The sequence below is a fragment of the Asterias rubens genome, unplaced genomic scaffold (genome assembly GCF_902459465.1).
Source record: "Asterias rubens unplaced genomic scaffold, eAstRub1.3, whole genome shotgun sequence".
In the NCBI taxonomy this organism is placed as follows: domain Eukaryota; kingdom Metazoa; phylum Echinodermata; class Asteroidea; order Forcipulatida; family Asteriidae; genus Asterias; species Asterias rubens.
In genome coordinates, this window is record NW_022985713.1 from 108,011 (window position 1) to 132,026 (window position 24,016).

The following is a 24,016-nucleotide window of genomic DNA, read 5'->3' on the forward strand; positions in this document are numbered from 1 at the left end:
CTATTTTTCTATTTTTACTTGGCCTAATATTATTATGTTTTGGATATTTACACACCCAAAGAGCCTATTTGAGAATGCCGTGTACAACTCTAAATTGGTACTTGGTGATCACAGTTGGTAATTTAATCCTTTTATACAGTCGAAAGGTTTTATCTTATAGAAAAAAAACAAGTTCTCTAAGATTTTGTTGTTTTCGCAATCTTTTGTTACCTGCTGACTATGTAGACTGTTTTAGAACTGCATTGGTGTGTATCAACTATATATCAGTTAACATATTTAATAATAATTGTGCACTTCTTTGGCCCCCCCCAAATTTAATCTTTGCCCCCACTTGCCGCACCAAATGAAAATGTCTAGTTACGCCGCTGACCCATCCACAACCTGTTTTGTGAATGAGAGGTCACCCCATGTGCATTATGAATGTTTGTGTAATATGATCCCATGGTGGTCTGCAGTTCGCTATACTGTTGTTGCTGCACAATGTACTGTACATACAAACTGCATACAATGTATACGTTGTTCGTGTATGCACTGCGTGCAGCTAGTTGTTGCCGAATCGTGCTGCACCGAGCTGGGCACACTACGCCAACAGCCTTGAATCAAGGCTACCCTCTCATCAAGGTAGCCTTTCTTTTAGCAGTAGCCACCGCCTGCCAACGGAGTGAGCTCCAGTCGCTGACAATTGATCCTGGGGGCACATACATGTACATGTACGCCGGGAGCAGGGAGTGGTGCAACTGATTTCTACGTGTATGATGGCTTTTCTTACAAAGAATCAGTCATCATCTTTTCACTCGTCGGACATCTTTGTGCTAGGTATTCCATCCCTGCAGATAAACTCTGGTGCCCAGTACAAGCTCTTAAGCGGGGAGAATAAGCAAGCAGCTTTTTATTACATCCACATCCAGCGGCCTCGAAAGACACCATCACTTGCTGGATAGTGCAGGCAATCAAGGCAGCCTCAACAGATGCTTGGCAAACCCCTCTCGAAACCCCTGTGCATGAGAGCGCTGTTGCGTATACTGGTATGTTAACAAATCTTACAATTTGAATCGGTTAGGGAAAATGCATGAGTAGTGGCTCTACGGGTAAGTATTTGTTCGTAGACTCCTACCACCGGGGTGGGAGATTGATTAATTATGCCAGTTTTTGTACATTTATTTTGGGACCTTAACTTTGTTACACAATCAAATAACTTTAAAATATTCTGTTGCAGACTTTGCTGTGTAATGTCTGTTTTCATGCAATCTGCATATTTTGTCACCAATAAGCCAAAATTATCCTAGTCAATAACTTACACAATTTTACACCAAAATTGAGTGAGCCTGCCAAACTTGCAGCTGGCATTAGTCGGACACTCTCGATAAAAGTGACATTTAATAGTTTGTACACAGACCAATGGCATGTTTTTTTTTGTGCAATCCTGTTTGTGCAATAGCAATGGCACAGCAGTTCGTACACACCCATTGTGGGCCAATGAGGGGTAACTCTCCATAGATCGTGTACATTAACTGTTGGCCAATAGAAGCGCACACGCAGTCACCAGCACATCAGGTGCAGCTAACAAGGTCAGCGCTAGCGATGCATAAAATAATCCCAGACAGTGGTATGTGACCCTGGCCGTAGTCTTACAAAACCATTTTTGTGTAGCACACAACCCATCCATAGCATGAATCTATCCTTAGTGGTAAAACTCCTTCACATGTTGCCTGCCTCCTCAAACAAGTGGTTGCCTCAGTCCTGTGTGTACTCGGGAACGAATTGAGTGATCACCAAAGTTTGTGAAATCACCTTTCCGAAACTTGCATTTACAAGTTATAACAATATTTCGCATTCAATTTTTCAGTTAAAGGATTTGGGTACCTTTTCAAAATGTCCATAGATTTACATTAAACTTACAGGGTTTGAAGATAATGATAGTGGAAAGCTTCCCTTCAATAATAAATACACATTCATTGCAGGCCATTGGTGGCTGGCAAGGGAATGATAAATAAATGACATAACTGACTACATTGTACCCCCGTCTGGCACAACAATACACATTCATTGCAGGCCAATGGTGGCTGGCAAGGGAATGATAAATAAATGACATAACTGACTACATTGTACCCCCGTCTGGCACAACAATACACATTCATTGCAGGCCATTGGTGGCTGGCAAGGGAATGATAAATAAATGACATAACTGACTACATTGTACCCCCGTCTGGCACAACAATACACGTTCATTGCAGGCAAATGGTGGCTGGCAAGGGAATGATAAATAAATTATATAACTGACTACATTGTACCCCCGTCTGGCACAACAATACACATTCATTGCAGGCCAATGGTGGCTGGCAAGGGAATGATAAATAAATGACATAACTGACTACATTGTACCCCCGTCTGGCACAACAATACACATTCATTGCAGGCCAATGGTGGCTGGCAAGGGAATGATAAATAAATGACATAACTGACTATATTGTACCCCCGTCTGGCACAACAATACACATTCATTGCAGGCCAATGGTGGCTGGCAAGGGAATGATAAATAAATGACATAACTGACTACATTGTACCCCTGTCTGGCACAACAATACACATTCATTGCAGGCCAATACAGAGCTATAACAATAGGAGCTTGAAATGCATCACAAAGCATGTTCAATACAATATGCACAATAACGACCCTGACGCTGACTCTGACACTGATGTAGAAGAATTAGCCATACCTAATCAAAGGCAATTCGAACGGGTAGGCCTTCTCTTTCGTCCATGTCACTCAGAGTGAGACAGAAAACAGATCACCAGAACATGGTCGGGCAAAAGCCTACAAGAGTCTTACCAGAAGGGTCCACTCACAAGAAAAGGAACTGGCTAATATTGCAACCAAAGTCCATCATGGTGGAAAGGAAGATTTCTGTATGGCGTTGGCAATGAGCATTAACAAAAGAAGTCAAGAGATTGCCGAACACGTACAATGGGATGGCAAGCTACATGTATCATCCGAAGATATAATATATGTTTTGAAGAATATCCAAGTCGAATCCAATTCCAGTATGATCAGCTTATATGATGACCCGGTGAAGAATCATTCTTCACGTTTCTTCTGCTTATCACCAGAAAAAACTTTAATGATGATCGACACTATGAGCACCGAAGATGTGTTTGGTCATCTGAGAAAGATAATGCCCAGTTTTTTCGCTTCCAAGCATGAAACTAGAAGACTTAAGAAAGCAATAAATGGAAAGATGAGAATTCTAAACCCAAAGAAGACAGCAACCGGAATGTCCATTGATCCCTTACGTCTATTAAAGGCAATGCCTTTTATATTTATATCATTGGTTGGGTACAGAAGAATGGTGGAGGCTGTTTGGTGATGCCAGCAAGTTAGGAAGAGAACAGACGTCTCTCATTAGAATTACCTGTATTAATAACTCGCAGGCGGTCCATGGTGTTAAGTGGCATAGCCCAAAAGAAGTATGGATGACAAACATATTTTTCCTCAAAGATTCCAGGTCTAATTTGGAGGCTAATTTAGGAAACCATGGGGGTGAACTTGGTGAATTTGTGAACACAATGAAGTTGATGGGGCACCATGTATTTCTTTCTGCTGATTCCATGTTTTGTGACGCCTTGTTTGGGGAAAAGCTCATTAAGCTTCTTGTAAGCAGCATTTCCGATGTTGCCTCAATTTTATACAGGAGAGATGGCAGACATCACAGACTGGTTGCTATGCGCAATCTCATTTCTAATATTGCAGAGCGTGATGTACACCGGGGGAAAGAAGGTGTCTTTAACCTCCAACTTGACGACAATGGAGAACAAAGAGATTTTACTTTGAATACCACATCTGCCGAAGTTATTCTTGCTCCTCCATCTGAATTCGGAGAAGGGACACAATACCCTGATATACTTGATAACGTCATCCCAGACTTGGACTACGTAACACCACTCCCACAAGACATAATGACACTTCTTGGTGTTGAACAACCAATAATCACACACAAGAACCTGATCCGGTTGACTCATTTTCATATGTGGCAGATGTACAAATTGCTCACGATGGATCCGACAATTCCACAGACTGCTGACGCTGATGTCAACAATAAGAATGAGAAAGATTTTGTATTTGGCTTGTCGTCCAACGAAATCAAGTCATACCAGAACCATGCTGATAAATTCCATCGTTTGATGTGCTTCAAATATGGGCCAACCAACTTAACGCCGTACAGTATGAAACTGATTGATGTTGTACCCCTACTACTAGAAAGGTTTCCCTTCCATTCAATGATGAGGCTGGCTACAGAAGCTGGTGAACATCGGCATTACCTGAACATGACGTACTTTTACCAGCACACCTTAAGGGGTGGGGGTAAGAATAGACCCACAGTTTTGCAAGCTCTCTTCGAATGGCAGTGGCGATGCCTTTGGTACCGCATCAGACAAGGTCTATCTGAAATTGTTGATGCGTTTGACGAGTTCGTTGAATCTCATATAACGAACGACTTGAATGTCGGTGGTGATGAAGACAGTCTCAGCGATGGTGAAGATCAAACTCCATGTTCATCGGGAGACGCGGCAGTTGATACCAACAAAGAAATAGTAGTATTCTTGATAGTCAAATGTTTGTCCTTGCCGGTAAACTGGGCTTTTCCCATGAGGCACTGTCTCTTCAGATACGACGGTTAGGCGGAAGAGTCTGGGGGTCAAGTAGCAGATTGCCCGATGAGAGAATTCCCTTACATTGGATAGTTGTTTCATCCCAAGCAGAGTGTAACAGGGAATCACGGAATGTTTCAAATAACCTGGCCGAGGGATATAGGAGGGACTGGGTGGTTTATCGGAAAAGTACTTCGAACACTGTGTTCGAGATAACTACCTGCTAGACACACAAAGATTGAGAGAAGCTCCACAGCAGTCACTTCAGGCACTAAGGAAGCTTCCTGCTCCAGGCGATACGATGGGACAAGAAAGCAGAAGGTAATATATAGCATAAAAATCAAACGACTCTGTCCTAGACAAGAGCTAAGCAAAAGTTTATTTTTCATTACGCCACTAAACAGAACCTATAGGATACCATATTAATCACATGCATCACGCACTAAAAAGGTAAATAATTGATTAGAAAAAAAAAACAATATTTTGATTTTAGGACTAACAATTATTAAGAATACAAAATGTCAACGTTTGTCTTTTTTTTTTTTTTTTTTTTAAACTCTGTGTACACTTTTTCTTCAGAATCTCAGCTTTAACCAAGCTAAAGCGTCATCTCAACAGCGCACGGGGACATAGATCTAAAGTTTTGAAGAAAGGCATGCGACAAGTTCTGAAGGAAAACAGACACCGTAGGCCCAGTACAGCCTCTGGATTTTCAGTTTTCAAGAAATCTAAGTTTAAAGAGGTATGCAGTCCATATAAACCTGTGTTACGTTCATATTATTGTATTTTTTCGTGCACCATTTTGGCGCCCAGTTTTACAATACAAAATGTCACGTTTTCACTTAAAAATTTTAGGATTAAGACACTTCCGTATGTCTCTATGTATATCTAACCCATGTTTATATTTTTTTCTGTTATCCAACAGGCTCTTGCAAATGTCTCAAATTTTACAATTGCTAATCGAATTGTTTGCGATGATTGGCGTGCTATGCCAGAGATGGACAAGGACAACTACAACAGAAGAGCCTTATCGTTGATTAATGATGTACCCCCACAAGCCAGGTATGTTCCCCCCAAATGTTGACATTGGCTTCATTTTTATAAGGAAAAAACACATCGTTTTGAAAACGCAGTCAAATTCCCTTTTGGTATTAGAACCCCCTTTTAGTATAAAAATATGAAAGTTTTCAATGCTTGTGAAACCACCATGAAATCTCGGTAAACACGATTTGGCTGATAATTAGTTTTTTTTCTTTCACCAAGTTTACCATGCTCTTATAAAACTTGCAATTCCCTTAAAATCGCCATGAAAAAAATAGTTTTGTAGACAACTGACTGGTTCCTCACGGAATGCACTCCATCCAGGCACCCAACCTGCTTAATTGCTGACTAATTGTCTGGAATGTAGTTTCCCACTTTAGACAACTCACTGGTTCCTCACAGAATGCACTCCATCCAGGCACCCTACCTGCTTAATTGCTGACTAATTGTCTGGAATGTGGTTTCCCACTTTGTAGACAACTCACTGGTTCCTCACGGAATGCACTCCATCCAGGCACCCTACCTGCTTAATTGCTGAATAATTGTCTGGAATGTAGTTTGCCACTTCACCTTACACCCATTACACCTTCTGTCCCATGGGGAAAAGTAATTTGTCCGTTTCATTAATTTACTATCCAAACCTAAACAGCGGTCCAAGATAACCACTGGAAGTGTACTGTTGACCTGAAACAAGGTGAAACTTCAAGGTTGACAAATTACCCTAATTAATGGTTCCAAACTGTGTTCAAGCATGGCTCAAGCATGCTTCAAGCCAATAACATATTGATTCCCTGACTAAACCAAACTACACAGACAAGACCAAATAGAGCGTCGAGGTGTTTTCAGCAGCTAAAGATGGCACAGTGAAATCTTCCTTGGTGATTGATGTAAAGTCTGTCACCGTGCAAGATGAATGTGGGGGGATTTACAACAGATTAAATGCAGCCAATTAAACCCCACTTTTGATATCAGAACCCCTTTTTAGTAACAACATTTCATCCGAACCCCTTTTGGTATCCGAACCCCTTTTTAATAGTACACATTTCCTCCGAACCCCCTTTTGGTACCCGAACCCCCTTTTGGTACCCGAACCCCTTTTTAATAACAACATTTCCTCCGAACCCCTTTTGGTACCTGAACCCCTTTTTAATAATAACATTTCATCCAAACCCCTTTTGATATCCGAACCTCCTTTTGATATCCGAACCCCTTTTTAATCATACACATTTCTTCCTAACCCCTTTTGATATCCGAACCCCCTTTTTATATCCGAACCCCTTTTGATTTCCGAACCCCTTTTTAATCCTACACATTTCATCCGAATCCTTTTTGATATCCGAACCCCTTTTGATATCCGAACCCCTTTTGATATCCGAACCCCTTTTGATTTCCGAACCCCTTTATGGGTCATAACAAAGATGCACCTCAAGCCTTTGTCTAGTTTTTGCACCTCCCAGTATTTCTTGATAAATATATTGAAGTAAATAAGCTTACTAATTTATGAAATATACCTAAACTGTCAAAACTTAAAACTAAAGTCGCTTCTTCTATTACACCACAAAAGGAAAGAAGAACCCGGAGAGTGACTTTGCACCTAACATCAGTGCAACCATGGTGCAACATAAAGCCTTTGTATGTCTGTGACGTATGGGACGCATGCTTGCAACCCATATCTGTGGGTATATAATGCACTGGAACTACTGATGTACTCGCACTTTGTGACAACAGCATGAGCACGATGTTCAGCAGAGGAGATGGTGTACAAGCGCTTGATGTAGAGTCTGGTGTGTGGCGGACAGCTACTATCCTGGATGTGGGAGAGGAAGACTACTTGATTCACTATGACACTTGGTCACACAAGTTTGATGAAAAATTGCGCCACTGCCAAATCCGTGCTAATTCTATCGAGAAAGAACTGGGCAAGTGTAAGCGAGCAAACGAAACCCACGTCATCAAGTCGACAGTCTTGCAAGGAAATGTCATGTAAACCCATCATTTATGGTGAAAGACGATTAACATAATTTATAACGGAAATGTGGTCAACGGAAAGATTGTGATCAATGATCCATTCAATGAAATGTTTGGCGTTTTGATTGAAGAGTCAGGCAGCAATAGCCACATTGTTGAAGTGAACTTTGATAAGCTCGCAAACACCAACCCTCCCATACAGACAGAAGCCCCCAAAAGCAGGCGCAAGAAATGCAGAAAGGGTAGCAACATTGGCCAAACACATCGTGTGGTTGCAAAGTATCGCAAAGATTTCCAACATTAGAGGCACGTTTTATCCAGCAAATCTGAGCCTCAAGCAGACAGTCTGGATCCACGCCCACTGACAAGTTGGTCAGATGTGGAGATTTCTTAAGAACTGAGAAAATTAATAACTTTAATTTTGTGGTTAAAATACAGGTAGATAGTAGTGGCCAGTGTGAAGCATCTGGCTATACCATAATGGACATGGGCAAAAAGAAATTTTTGCAAGTTGGAACATTTTGTACCAAACTGGAACACCCACAAACTGTTCAAGTGGGCATGGATACCTCTTGGCAGCAGAGAGTAACCAGTACTCAGCTAGCCGCTGCGGAACGAATGATCCGACATGCGGTGCCACGCATCCAAGACATTTTTCAGAGACGTGCTGCTCTTCGATAAAATATAAGAGATCCACCTGAGAACGGCCTTGCCTCTCACAAACGGCAAATTAAAATATGTTTCAGCTATGATATCCAAATTGACGCTAAGGAGTTAGGATTGAATGCACATAATGCTTTTAGAGAGGACTATTGTCCACGAAGCTACAAGAGTTTAGACAAACTTTTAGGGCAACATTGGGATTGCAAACAACTTGCGGGTAGTGACAAATATGCCTATGTTTGCCGGTTGATTGTTAAGCTCTTAGCTAGAACCCAAGTCATTGAGATAACTGCAAATACGGTGTGCTCATCTGCCTTCGACTGGCGTCCTGAATACAGACTGGATACCATGATTGAAACAATAAATGCCCATAAAACACTAGTCTAGTAAATACATGGACTCACTCACACACCCGGTGTAAACTTGTGGACATCGCCGCGGTGTTAAAAATGTGGATGTTATTTTAACATACTGGTGTTATATTCTTCAAACACTCTAGTGTTAAAATTACACCAACTGTGTGTAGTCCACTAGAACATCGAAAATTGTTGCAAGGCAGTCACTGGTGCATACTGGGTAAATAGTGGGAACTTAAAACCCGTTTAATGGTTGTGTTGTTTTATGCACTCCTTCAAAATGGGTTTTTGTTTTTGTTTTTGTTTTCATGTCGAAGGACGACATTGTCTACTGTCGGAATCAAAGAAAGAAAAAGATCCATTTAAACAAATAAAAGTTTTAACAGACAAAACTATGTGTAATAACACAGTTATTCAAATTGCAGAAAGATTGGTCTATACTGTTTGAATAGGCCTATTGTTTGTAACCAGTGCACCTGCCGCTAAATTCACAACAGATCGGTGTACACAGTTTGGACATCTTTTGTTTTTGGGTCAACATTTTGCTAGACCACAGCGCCCTCATCATGCTCGCATGCGTGCAATTTTAGCTCCGCGAAAAATCACGTTTTTTTTACTTTTTGTGTTGTTTTTGGACTCTTGTTTTTGATTCTTGGTGTTTTTTATCCCTCCTAGCTACCGCTGGATCGTGCTTTTTAAACTCTCATCGTTTTGGTGTAATTTGTCGTCGGTTTTAATTTTTTAATTCGCTGGCTGTCTGCCTTGCTACGGCGGCCATTTTAAACCCCTTGTTATAGACTTTTTGTTTCTTACTGCGTCATCGTCGTTGTTGTTTTGTCTTCGTATTTGATTGGGACTTTTTACACATGATGGATAACTCTAAAGCCTGCTGGAAAACCCTCATAGCCTCACTGATGTTAGTCTTAATCAGGATTAACAGTGTCAGTCAACCCTCATTACCTTCGCTGCATTTTGTGGAGCATTGGTCTGCACCAGTAAACATCTCGTCAGATAACCTTAGTCTTCAAACCCCGGTGAGTCAGTTCCATGCTACTCTTTTGAACTTGGTTTTAATATTATCAACCATACTATCAGCCAAACACTGCTAAAGTACAACTTAAAAACCGTTCTTGTATTGGTACTGTTATGCTTCTTATGTTGGCTGGTGATGTTGCCCTTAACCCAGGACCAGCGTACCAGCCTAAATACCCATGCCAAGTGTGTACAAAAGCAGCCAAATGGGGACAGGAATGCCTACAATGTGATTGTTGTCAGCAATGGTACCATGTACACTGTTTAAGTATAGATAGGAACATCGTTAACATTTTTGAACAACATTCTTCTTACACCTGGATCTGTTGTACTTGCGGAATGCCCAATTTTGACACCTCCTACTTTGGATCGCTAAACAAATTTAGTGATAGTAACATTTTTGACAGTCTCTCTAGCATTAGCATTGACAGTCTGCCACCAGATATGCTTCAATTGGTAAACCATTAAACTCATCTAGCCCTAGTAAACATGCTGCTGAAAATGCACAGAGTAAAGCCAAGGTCGGTAAATCTGCACGAAAACCTAAGGAACGCCCTCTGAAGTTTGTAAATGTGAACTGTCAAAGTGTGCGTGCTAAACTGCCTGGTTTCCAACACCTCCTGCAGGCCGAAGACCCTGATGTAGTGGTAGGCACAGAATCGTGGTTACATGAGAACATTCCTACGGGAGAGATTTTCCCTTCTACTTTTCAAGTCTTCCGAAAGGATCGTATAGGAGATGCACATGGTGGTGTATTTATTGCTGTTAGGTCAACCTGATTGCACAGGATGAAACTAATTTGGACCAAACTGATTGTGAGTTGAAGTGGATTAGTATTCATGTCAAGGGGATAGCCCCGGTCTACATAGAGGCCTTTTATCGTTCACAAAAGACAGATAATGACTATATGCGTCTACTCGAAAGCTCCATTGAGAAGATCCCAGGGCACGCCTCCATTTGGTTGCTCGGCGATTTCAACTTGCCAGATGTTGATTGGGCATCAAACAGTTTTTTGCCTGGTGGTAGATATGCCGGGCCAAGTAAAAGCATGATTGATATTGCCCTTGACCATAATCTTCATCAGGCTGTCATTCAACCAACAAGAGAACAGAGTATCCTTGACTATTGCTTCACTAGTAACCCAGGATTCATTTGCAGGACCAATGTAAAAGCAGGTATTAGCGATTATGATTTCGTCACAGTAGAGGCCACCATCAAACCAAAGATATTCAAGAAACCTAAACGTAAGATCTTCATTTATGCCAAAGCCCATTACAGCAACATTTCAAATGATCTAAATGAACTGAATTGCCGGCTGACTGGTGATGTTTATGAAAAGTCCAATGTCGATGAAATGTGGACCATTTTTACGCATACCATGTTAAAATCGACGGACAAAAATATCCCGCATAAAACTAGCTCATCTAAGTCTAGCCTTTCTTGGATCAATGCTTCCATCAAAAGAAGTATCAGGAAAAAACGCAAATTGTACAATCGGGCATGCCAAACGGGTGATTTTTCCTTATGGGATGAGTTTAAAGATCAGAGACGGAAGGTTGACAAAGAACTGAGGAAACTTCATCAAGATTATGTCCACAAAATTGGTACAAGCCTTCAGACTGAAAACACCAAACCTTTTTGGAACTATGTGAAAGCGATTCGCAGGGAAGTATTTGGTGTTTCTCCATGGGAAAGATTGTGTGGGGTGCTAAAGACAAAGCCGAGGCACTAAACCAACAATTTATCTCAGTTTTCACCAAAGAAGATCTATCATCACTCCCTCATATTGGCACTAGTAAAATCCCTAGCATGCCAGACATTCACGTTACAACTTCTGGGGTAGAAAAATTACTGGAAAATCTTCAAGCCCACAAAGCAGCCGGACCAGACGATATTCCTGCTCGTGTTTTGAAAGAGTGTGCATCAAGTGTTGCTCCTATCTTACAAAAAAAATTATCAGAAGTCACTCAACACCGGCATCCTACCAAAGGACTGGCTCTCTGCCAAGGTTGGTTACACCAATATTTAAGAAAGGGGACAGGGCCTTGCCCTCCAACTACCGCACGATTTCTCTTACAAGTATAGCATGTAAGCAGCTAGAACATATTCTACACAGTAATATCATCAGTCATCTAGACAAATTCTCTCTTCTATGTGACAGGCAGCACGGTTTTAGGAGTGGACGCTCCTGCGAAACCCAACTTGCTGGACTTGTCAATGACCTGGCCAAGACACTTGACGCAAGGAAACAAGTTGACCTCTGTATAATGGACTTTAGTAAGGCCTTTGATATGGTTCCTCACCAGGGTTTACTAGCTAAACTAGACCATCTTGGTATAAGGGGCTCCACTAGAGATTGGATCGAAGGCTTCCTTACTGACCGACAACAAAATGTAGTGATTGATGGGCAATCTTCATCTAGCTCCACGGTTATCTCCGGTGTCCCACAGGGCACAGTGTTGGGTCCACTCCTATTCTTAACTTACATTAATGATCTTCCAACTCATGTAACCTCAAATGTGAGATTGTTTGCAGACGACCCAATCCTCTATCGTGAAATCGACTCTCCAGATGACTGCAATGCCCTCCAACGCAATATTGATTCATTGTCAGTATGGGAGTCTCTGTGGCAGATGAAATTTAACATCTCTAAATGCTATATCATGAGAATGACTCATAAAAAGAAATTCCACCAACACCAGTATAATATCTAATACAATCCTACGAAATGATTATTCTTTAAGAATACCTCCCTTACCCCACATTACCTTTCACAACATTTGTATATACTAGAATCCTCCTCATCTAGCGGGGTGCCGCGCGAAGCGCGGCATCCCGCTAGTTATTATTACTTGGTGTTTCACCACTGAATTCAGAGTACAGAATAAATTAACTCTTGGCTGAGTTCACTACAACAACAAATCCTTGTGTCTGTGTATATTTATCAGGTGGTAATAGGGTTTAACGTGTAATGCAGTAAACCGATTTAACATCGGGAAATATGCATATAGTCATATTTATCAGGTGGTAATGAGCATTCGCGGCAAGTTCTATCAGTATCACTCAAGTCTACCTGAAATTTTACAGAATATTTAGAGAACTTTTAGAAATTAATTGTTCAGAATTTTCTTTGACGAAACTTTATTACATTTGGATGCTACCATGGAGGAAGTAATAATGGAGTAAATTTGCACTGGGTAGTTTTCAAAATAATGTGTATCACTCGCTCGGAAACCAGACCCAAAGAATGCATGCATGCATTACGTAATGTCTACAGTCCTAGCTGCAGTAGCATCACTGACCTTGCAGTGAAGGTGACTGTGCATGCTTTCATTGGCCACACAGGTTTGTGCCAAACCACCATACCATTAGCACGTGCACAAAATATCATCTGCACGAACCACTGGTACCGATGGTTCCTGCACAAACAGTTAAATGCCACTTTTATCGAGAGTGTGCACACATGTACGACTAATGGGCTATAGTTTATTCAACTGATTTTTAAATTTTCAGTACTTTTTCTCAATACATTTTATTATACCGTTTTCTGATTTCTTCTCAGTATCTTTACACCCATATGAAAAGAACTTGATGTGCCCAGGATTAAAAACCAGAGACAAAACTGTTTGAGCTAAAATAATCTGGATTGTGTATTACTAGGTTGTGGCGCCTTTAGGAATCGCCACACCTTACATGTAGGCTACATTCCTAGCCCAACTTGGGCTATGCATACCAAATTCTTTACAAGCAAACCCACTTGCCAGTGCCCTACAATTTTTTCCTGCTATCCCTGTAACGCAGGAATATAATGCATTTATATCTGTGCAAACAGCATGACGCTCTTTTGCATATTTTGCCAGTAAAAGACCTAACAGTCATCAATTCACCAGTATTTAGGTGTTCGGGCATTCAGCCCGGAACACCTCTTATTTTTGTTCTTTTGTTTTCTAATAATAAAAAAGACATTGAAAATTCTTGAAAAAACATTAAAAACTGTGTAAATGCTTCCTAGACACAACCCCATTTTGACCTGTCTTCCAATTCTGAAGAAGTACATATATCCCCCATTGGTCGTTCATAAAGATTTTACACGTACAGCACATGTAGTGTATGCGGTGGAGAGTCATGCTCATCCCTAGAGCGCGCTATGTAGTTTCGAGGATAGTCTGTGTTCAAGGTGCTTTCAACATACCATTTCCCTCTCGGTTATTTAGTCTCTTCTATAACAGTCGTCAATATTTCATAAGTTTATAAATATTTCCTCAACCACATCAGCCTTGACTCAAGGCTGTTGGCGTAGTGTGCCCCGGCCCGGTGCGGCACAATTCGGCAGTCTGCACGCTGTGCATACACGAACAATGTATATATTGTATGTACACAGTACATTGCACAGCGAGAACAGTGTAGCGAAGTCGTGAGTACGGTCGTGTCTTTCTACTTTCAACCTCATACGCGTGGCTCAAACAACAGCCTTGATGGGTTTGTAAATTTTATTGGAAATCCAATAAAAGTGCTTATGCAGGATGTGGGCGTTTCATTCTAAACATTGGCCAATCACAGGCGCGATTGAGAATGACGTGGCAATCATGCCACGTCCATGTGTTATAGGCCTCCGCTGCAGCTGTACGCTGTATACACTTGTACATGTTGTATCGTGCTTCAGCAGTGTCAGGAGTGTGGTGTAGCTATGTATAAGGTCCAGCGCTGTTGTTGCGCTGCCGGATGGTACGGCTACCGGTGCCGGACAAGCCTCGCTCGGTACGGTGTTTAACAACTGAGAAGGGGTTCCTTAGTCCGTTGTCTTGCATTTCATTATAACACCAGGACTACATGTACATGTAGCATCAGAAGTACAAAAGCGGTAGATTTGTCCCTGAAGCTGATGTACTAAGTGTAATGTTGTAGTTCGCGGCCATAAAACACCCAGCAACATACATGTAAGGCTTCCAGAAACACGAGCGCCTCTAACTGATGGTGGCAGCAAACATATTGACAAAAAAAATTACGTTGCTCGACGTGGGGTTTCTTCAGGTTTCTTCAGGTTTATTTGCTGCCGCCTGCACACAACCGCCTGTGCATAGCAATGGTCTGGTTGCGGACTCACAGTGGCAAAGCTTCTCGTTTTACATATAGTCTTGTTTCATATCACACAGCTGTACTGCACTTTTTAGCGGAACAAAACAAAGATCGTTTTCTAAGTTGCCATGAGAAATTCGCTTCATGAAACCATAGAGAAAGGACAGTGGAACTATTAGTCATGTGTGCAAAGTTTCACAGTGTCTGTTTTACAAGTTTATTCATAAGAATCTAAGAAAAACGTGAGGTAAATGTATAATACCATTCTGTTGCTAGTGTTCAATATCTTCGGCATTTAGTATCAGTGTCTTCGAGCCCGCAGGTTCGTCGTCGGCCAATTTTGGCTCAAACTGATAGGGTTCCAATCCCCCGAATTTCCTCAGATTCCAAGTCAGAGTCATCCTCATCGAATGGAGATGATTAACAATACAACTGTTCACAGCTTGCATTTGATACTTCTTCATAATCGAGTTCGCTTTCAGACGTTGTCATTCTTTACTGTGTCTGTATGTTGAAGTGTGCATGTGTGGTGCGTGATAGTGACATGTCCACCATGTACTACACGGCAGGTCCGCGGTGCAGTAAACAGTCATTTGGTTATCTCCCACGTCCAGTGACATCACCATGAGAGCCTTTCTCAAAATGCACCCGATGGCTTTTGTTTGAGTTTTAGCTGCGCGCATGCAGATCCAAAGCACTTTTTCATAATTATTTTTGGGGAACATAAAAATTATTACATGACTACATTTGTGTTATTTCTACTAATACATGTAAATATACAATGTTTAAAATGAAAGTTTTTTGTACCATTTTGTTTGGTCTTTAACGGGTTTCAACCCTTTTTCTCTATGTTGCACTTACTCGTATATTACTTGGTGTTTCTGCTTTCACAACTTTTGAACAAAAAGTTTTAAAAACATATAGTTTTAAAAGTAGTGCTTGATCGCATCACATAGTAATAATAATAATAAACGGCTTTTATATAGCGCCCTCAACCCCAAAGGGTCCCGAGGCGCTTCACAGAGGTTAAAAATATTAAGCAAATACAGACCAATTCAAGGAAAACCAATTAAAGAAAAAAATAGATTAAAGATGCTTAAGAAAATTACAAACGACCAAAGACAATTATTAAAAAGTTAAGCAAGTAAGAATAATGCTGGACAATTTAAGATAAACAGATTAAAAATGCTTAAGAAAATTACAACAACAGTGTTAAAAATGTAAATGGACAGTCTCAAAATTGATGAAACAGGCAGGCAGATTGAGAAAAATTAAAAAGGGAGGCAGATTGAGAAACATTAAAAAGAGCAATGGCTTAAAAATCCTTCGTCCCATGGTTTCATCATTATACATATAGATTGTAAAAAATCCGATTTGTGGTTCAGGAGTTATGATTATTTTCAAATATTAAACTTCATCTTTAGGCTTGAACCCAACAAAGTCAAACGGGTTCACACTGACTCTGCAAAGTGATTGTTTGAGTTTTAAAGACCACTAAATAATACAGCATTTGTAAGTTGTTCTTTTCTGTGAAAATAATTAAAAGCCCAATTCTTTGGATGACTTACTTTCTAGGTCTGTATTTCAAAAGAAGTTAGGGTCCGTGCATCTTCAGCAAATGCTACAAAAGTGGAGAAAATTTAGCTTTGTTACATCCACATGGCTTAAAACATGTCGATTTGTTTCAGTTGTTTCAGGGTATATGTACCATTCCTAACAAAAAACACAATGTCCACAGATTTACATTAAACTTACACAGTTTGAAGATTATGATAGTAGAAAGCTTCCCTTGAAATTTTACTTACTGAGGTGCTGTAGTTTTTGAGAAATGAGTAAAAGTAATAATTTTCGTCTCAGTTTTAGCATGTAAAAACGTATTAACCAGTTATGCTTTGGTTTTGGTATAATATCATAACTGGTTAAGGGGATTTTACATGCTAAAATAATTTTGTGACTTGTTTTACTCATTTCTCAAAATCTACACCTTATATATTTGAAGGGAAGCTTTGCCACTATCATTATCTTCAAACCCTGTAAGTTTAATGTAAATTTGTGGACATTTTGAAAAAGTACCCGAATCATTTAAGGTGTTTTTTTATTGAGGTTTATTCTGCAACATTTCTCTCATATAAGTCTAAAATCTAGACTAATATGAGAAAAAAATCAATAAATTATAAATTAAAAATGCAATACACTCTTAACTTGTGGTTTATAGTACTGACAATAAGTTTTATTAATTCAAATTCAGGATACGTGGTGTTGATATAAAGAGGCAACTTCAAGATGAATTGGCAGATGTGTCCCACCAAATCCAGAAAAAGGTTTTGAATAAAGTAAGTGTCTGTTTGTAAGTTATCTGTGGAATCTTTGAATGATTTCAACTTTAATTGTAAAAGTAATTTCAAACTGTTCTACATGTAGTTCATGCAAAATTAGTTTTGTTCCTATACTTGTTGTAATACTGGTATTTTTGTTATTTTGTTTTGTGTGCGTATCTCGGCATAGTGTATAAAAACTACCTTTGCCTTTGTGTGGTCTCGCCCAAACGTTTTAAACCAGTGAGAGTGCAGAAAATTCCCGCAAGTTTCTTTAATCGAGTCACGCTGTAAGATAATTAAGCTGCGGTTGCTTTGTGTTTTTGTTAACTATTTACTTTGTTTAATAATCGGTTGCTTTGTCCAGACCTTTTGAATTTTGTTGTGGAATGTTGTTTGGAATTTGGTGTTAGGAAGTGAGTGCGAGAAGAAATATATATTTGGCAGATCTCAAGAACCTCTTGACAGAGGAAGACGTGTTAAAAGTCTGGGTGTATTTGTGAGAGAGTGAAGCAAAGATTGGTGTCAACTTGCCGAAGGCCTGAAACAGCAGGTTTTTCTTGATTTATTTTGTGGAGACAGCCACAACCCAAAAATCGTGACAACCTGACAACTTCAGTGTCGGAGGAACTCTTTTTCCAAATTCCCATTTGGGAAAAAAAACACAACACTCAGCCCGTCCAAGGATCTCACCAGTAATGCAACCTGTAAGTATTTACTTGAATTATTTTATTGCGCTCCGTATCATTCAAACTATATTATCTATAGTCATGCATTGTGAAGTCTTTGTTTCAACAATCGTAGTTATTGTGTGTTAACCAAATATTTGCAGAACTAAAGTACCAAAGTGATTTTTGCCATGGTTGCCAAAATTGAGAGAGAAATTATTTATCTGAGCACGTATTATGGGTATTTCGTATCTCTAACCAAGAGCTAATTTAAATAATCTATTCACAAGAAATGTGTATCTTCTAAAATGAAAAGTATTGCTTGTAATGCTGAACAACTGTTTGCAAAATACTTTTGACGGTTTTGGTTTATTTTATATAAATAGATGGCCGTGGGTTCAGGAGTAACCATACACTTGTAAGAGAAAGAATGGCACTGGCCGAAAGATAATAGCACCGAACTGTGAGATGTACTTGGCAGTCTGGAGGTGTAGGCCTACATGTACCTGATGTTCCGAAGTTTAACTCCTCCGTTTTTAATCGTGATTGAGTAAAGTTATGATTTTGTAAAAGAATTGAAGTATTGAATCTTGTAAAAGACACTGAAGCTGGAATACTCCATAAGTTGAACTGAATTTAAGATTGTTTGAAAAGAAAAGTCTGTTCTGGAGTTGAACTCCTTCGTGATGAGTTAATGATACAATTGTTTTACCAAGTAGTGTATTTATAATGTGTATATCGTAAACGAAATTGAAGCTGGAATAACCCAATAAGTTGAACTGAAGTTTAAGATTGTTTGAATCAATAAGAGATTTAAAGTATGTTCTGGAGTTGAACTCCTCCGTGATGAGTTAATCATAGTTGTATCACCAAGCATTGTATTTACAATTTGGGTGTTATAAAAGAAACTGAATGAGAAAGCATTCACGAGTCGAATCGACAGAGTTAAACATAAATTTTGCTAAGTTAATAACTTAAAATAAATGGGATTTTCTTGTATTCATAAGTTGCTTTCTTGTCAGCCGTTTCGATTATTCCTTTTCTGTAGTTTCAGTTGTGTTAGTTTTTGAACCGGGGTCACCATTAGCAACAGTTCAAGAGAGAATTACTAATGATACAATGTAGGTGTTTGCTAAAAATCGAATGATGGTGACAACTTGGTATTTGCAATTGAAGGGATATAATAAGCAGGGGTTCATGGTCCTAAGAACACAACCTTAAGTCCACATCATGTAAAAAGTATCTCTGCTCTGCACAAGCACGGATCTGTAGTAATTTTCTGAGACTACATGTACGATCGAGACCAGCGCAAAAACACAAGGTTGTGTCTGTGAAAGTTCAGCCTGATCGTCTGTGCATGCTGTGTGAATGAACACCCCATGCACACAGACCATGGACCATGGATCAGCTTCTATCACACGTGCACTCAAGTTGATGGTAATCAACACAACACAATAGTGATTCCATGCTGGTTGCATTGATACCAGTGAGATGGATGATAAATAATGTTGACATTTGACACCCAAAATGATGAAGGGTCTGTGACACAGCACATTGCTTTTTGAGCCATGTGATTGGTCGTGTTTGAGTGTGACCAGCATCTATGGTCAAGACAACTGGTGCTAGAGTCCAAGTACCCTAGTTTGCCTTTGTCATGTGAAAAAGGGCTTTTGATATTTATCAGAGTTTTTAAACCTGTCAAACCATCTCAAACCACCTCAAGAACTTGGTTGATAGGTGTTGTAATTCAAGCTGTAATCATCATAAATGAAAGCCTCTGTATCACTGATCTTGCGCTTCCTTAAAATTTCTGCAAGTCCACTTCACACAACTATTACCCCTAGTTTGGTTCTTCCCACATTGCCCTGTGCATCCATCTTACATGTACCTTCCTTTTTTTCAGTTGTTTACTTAGAATGGAATCGCTCAAAGCATTTCTGAAAGCTCTGTCTCCTTCCCTCTGGAGAGTGGCCCTTGGTATAAAAGACTCGTATCTTTATGTACATATACGGGTAACCCACTGGCCTTTTTCTCCAGTTTTGTTCTACAGGGTGGCACACAGATTTCACTCCCCTTTGCCCTTTCAACTGCTCCGAGGGAGCACATGTTGCCAAAGTCGTAACAGGCACAAAGACAGGTACAGATTTTTGTCTAACTGTTCTACCGGCGACTTGAAAAACAAGACCTAGGTCATGAACCAAGCCTTGTTTTAATAGTAATAAAAATTTATTCTTTTATATAGAAATAATAAGCAATTCATTTGAATCCAACATAATTTTTTTTTAATGCGCTAAACAATAAAATATAAATAAAAAAATAAAAGATACCCTTTTAAAAATATACCCATTTGCTCAATTACACACATTAAAACGAATAAAGGTTTTAGAGATGGCTTTCATAACAAACTAGAGATTGAGAGTTTGTGAACAAACTCAAGGTGTTCGGTTTCCAGGAGTAAAAAGCCTGGTGTAAAAAACAAATATTGCAACTTGCTTCATCTCAAGATTTGTAACAAACATCATGACGTTTTTTCGAGTTCAAGAAGTTATGTCCTTGACTAACAAATACAACAAGTTTCACCTCAGTCGAACTTTTGGTTTGGCATACACACAGCTTTGAAAAGTGCACCTTTAAAGAAATGATGACATCATCAAGCTAAGACTCTACATATAAGTTGCTACTGTGAGGGAGATTACGTATCATACCAATTTTGAAACAATTATCAAAAACTCTACCACAGACATAGTAGAAGTATATGTTGAGATGTTTTTAATCTGCCGATAGAGGGCGCTCTTACATGTGGTGACATAATCGGTATTATTTTTTAAACCCAAACCTTTGCCAGAGTTGTATTCTGTAATGGTAAAGCATCAAAAGGTGTATGTATCAACCCAAAAGCCATTACATGACGCCTTTTCAAAGTATATTACAGGTACTGCCGGTTTAGACAGGTCAAAAGGTCACGAGAAGGTCACCAACATATCCGTTTTTGTAAAGTACGTAAAGCCCTTCAATATGATGTATAGATTGTCAAAATAGCTTCTGTGGTTGAGGAAATATGAACTTATGAAATATTGACGACTGTACAGAACAGACTAAGTAATCGTAAGGGAACTGTATGTTGAAAACGCCTTGAACGAAGACTATTATACGCGAAGCATTGCGCTCTATGGATGAGCACTGAAGCGTGACTCAACACGTGTTGTACGTGTAAAATCTTAACGCACGACCAATGGTGGAATATTTCAACCTCAATTTTGAACCGGAAGACAAGGTCAAAATGGGGTCATGTCTGTGAGGCGTTTACGGAGTTTTTAATGACGATTCCGATGACATATTGATTGTAAGAATCCATTATGTAGATCAAGAGTTATGATTTTTTGAAATAATAAACTTTAAATTTTCATAACTCAAGAACGAATGACGTCATCATGACGTAACTTCAACGGTTTCTTGTCCTAATACATATCTAACTATGTGTGAAGTTTCAAGTTCATACGATCTTTGGAAAGATGGTTCTGTTTGGGGACAAGGGACGTACAGCAGAAGAAGATAAGTATAAAAAAAAAACTAGATGTAGTGTTTGTACAAACCAACACTAGGTGTTCGGCTATTGTTGGGTCAGTGTTTGAATCAATGAAAAAGTGTTGTTAATAGCTCGTCAAATTGCAAAGAAATCAAAACCAAACAGTTTTCTCGATGTGAAATAATTTTATGGTAAAGCATCAAAAAGACTACATTTCAACCTAAAAGCCTTTAAATAATGCCTTTTCAAAGCCTTTTACAGGCACTTCCGGTTTAAAAAGGTCAAAAGGTCAAGAGAAGGTCACCAACATACCAATTCTTTTGAAGTACGTGAGGCCCTTTCATATGATGTATAGATTGTCAAAATAGCTTTTGTGGTCGAGGAAATGTGAACTGATGAATAATGGCGACTGGAGAAGAGACTAACTAACCGGAATGGAAATGTTTGTTGAAAACGCCTTGAAAACAGACTACGTACTTAATGCCCTTTCATATGATGTATAGATTGTCTAAATAGCTTTTGTTGTTGGAGCCTTATGAATAATGACGACTGAAGAAGAGACTAACTAACTGGAAAAGAAATGTTGGTTGGAAACGCCTTGAAAATAGACTAAAAACGAAGCTATTTATAGGAGAAGAAAAAATTAAATAAAAAAATAAATAATACAAAATTTGGTCGCCAATTGGTCTCCCATCCAAGTACTGACCAAGCCCGATTTTGCATAACTTCAGTGATCGGACGGGAACCGGTGTTATCAACGCAGTACGGTCGTAGATAATGTACAATAAATTCGATTTCAACCAGAAGAAAAGGTCACAAGGTTAAACGCCTTGAACGAAGACTATTCTACATGAAGCTTTTTCGCGCTCTATGGATGATCACTGGAGCGTGACTCTCCCGCACAGCTAATACACTACACGTTGTGTGTATGCCCAAGTGTAATGTTTATGCACATACCAACGGAGGATTTACGTTGTTCTTTAGACGTGAATTTTGAAATTTTCAACCTCTCTTTTGAGCCGGAAGACAAAATCAAAATGGGGTCATGTCTGTGAGGCGTTTACGGAGTTTTAAATGCCCTTTCCGATGATGTATTGATTGTAAAAATCCGTCATGCAGATCAAAAGTTATGATTTTTTGAAATAATAAACTTTGAATGAGTGTATCTCGTCAACTGATGACGTCATCGTGACGTAAGAACTTTTGTATCATCTACTGGTTATTGTCTACATGTGTGCAAAGTTTCAACTTAATGCAAGCTTCGCATCTATGCTTTTTCTTGCGGACAATCGACAGCGAGAAGAATAAGAAAAACCCCCCCAAAAAAAAAAAAAACTAACAAAATCAATGAGTTGTTCGGGCTGTTGCCCGAACACCTAAAAATTAAAAACGAACAAAAATAAGAGGTGTCCCGGGCTGTTGGCCCGAACACCTAACAAGGGAAATCTTGGCCAATCCTCTCCACCAGGCGAACCTTTCTCTGGCAGACCAAGACCTGCAAAGGGGCCTAACTTTTGCCCTAGAGGAACACAGATAAAAGCTTTTGGAGTGCATTTCTATGTTCATGTCTTCCTGCATTGGTCCAGCTGGCCAGCATGGTGGACACCCTCCTGTGGTGCAGATTAAAGATGTGTCCCTTTAATTTAAAACTACAACTCTTTGGGCACTACCACATTTGGCACTACCTAAATCTTTATAAATAAAAGTAAGCAATTTCTTGCTAGTACATGGTCAGACTAGTAAGTTAAAGCACTTGCTTGGGTTTTTAGGTAAATGCTCGCGGGATTACCTTTTAGTTATTAACCTTTCCTGTAGCATTTACATGTAGTTACAAGATACTGCACGAAGAGCTTGCGCTTTTACTTAAACAACAGCAATGCTTTTTTAAGTGCATTTGACTTCTTGTCTTTGGCACTTGGTAGCTGGCTCTTATTGATGAAGATAGGGTTTTCTTTAATAATGGAAACTAACAAGTCAATGGGCCGAATTAATAAAAACTAGCAATTGCTTATAAGCACAGGCACCGAGCAAAAGCAAAAGTTCATCAGCAGAAGCTGAAGCAAAAGCAATTGCTTAAAATTGTATAAATAACCTTTTGCTTTGACTAATTTCTTTTTCTCAAACTAGCCCAGCAATTGCTTGTAGGTTCTTAATAAAGCGCCGTTCATGTGCGATGATGCATGTGGATCTTAATAGAAACAGGTTTGCTTTTCCCACACAATTTCCAAAAAGGTTGCACATAGTGGTAATGAAAAGGTTTTCAAATGTCATGACCAACAAGAGAGTGCAGCTTTGGTCAAAAACATCCTGTGCTATAAGACAAATCTCAACTACCGAGTAGCAAGGAAATGGAAGGCATTTCAGGATGCCAATATAAGCAACAATTCCTACAAACACCATGGATGACAAACAAATATTAAGAAGGTTAACATGAAAGTATAAGACGCGTCTTACATGTATATTATCAATGCATTTTGGAACCTTTCAGGTGGTTCAATCCTACATAAATGTCGATATATATACACTCAAACTAACCAATGTAAATATTATTTCAAAAGGTGTCATGTTTTTTACTTCCCCAAAATCATGTCCACGTCTGAAGAAGTTTAAAACCGACTAGGGAAAAACCCAAAACAGTTAGGGCCTCCTTGTTAATATTAATAATATTGAGATGTTCATCAGTTAATTTACGTTGTCGAGTATGAATGCTTGAATTTGTATCAT

The 24,016-nt window shown here is 39.4% G+C and overlaps 1 long non-coding RNA gene across 1 annotated transcript in view; it reads left to right on the plus strand.

The window, feature by feature from the left end:
* Positions 1-657: 657 nt before the first annotated feature.
* Positions 658-24,016, plus strand: part of LOC117306302 — a 38,039-nt gene continuing 14,680 nt past the window's right edge. The window contains exons 1-2 of the long non-coding RNA XR_004520925.1: positions 658-1,025; positions 17,032-17,116. This is a non-coding gene — a long non-coding RNA (uncharacterized LOC117306302). The remainder of the gene's footprint in view (positions 1,026-17,031; positions 17,117-24,016) is intronic.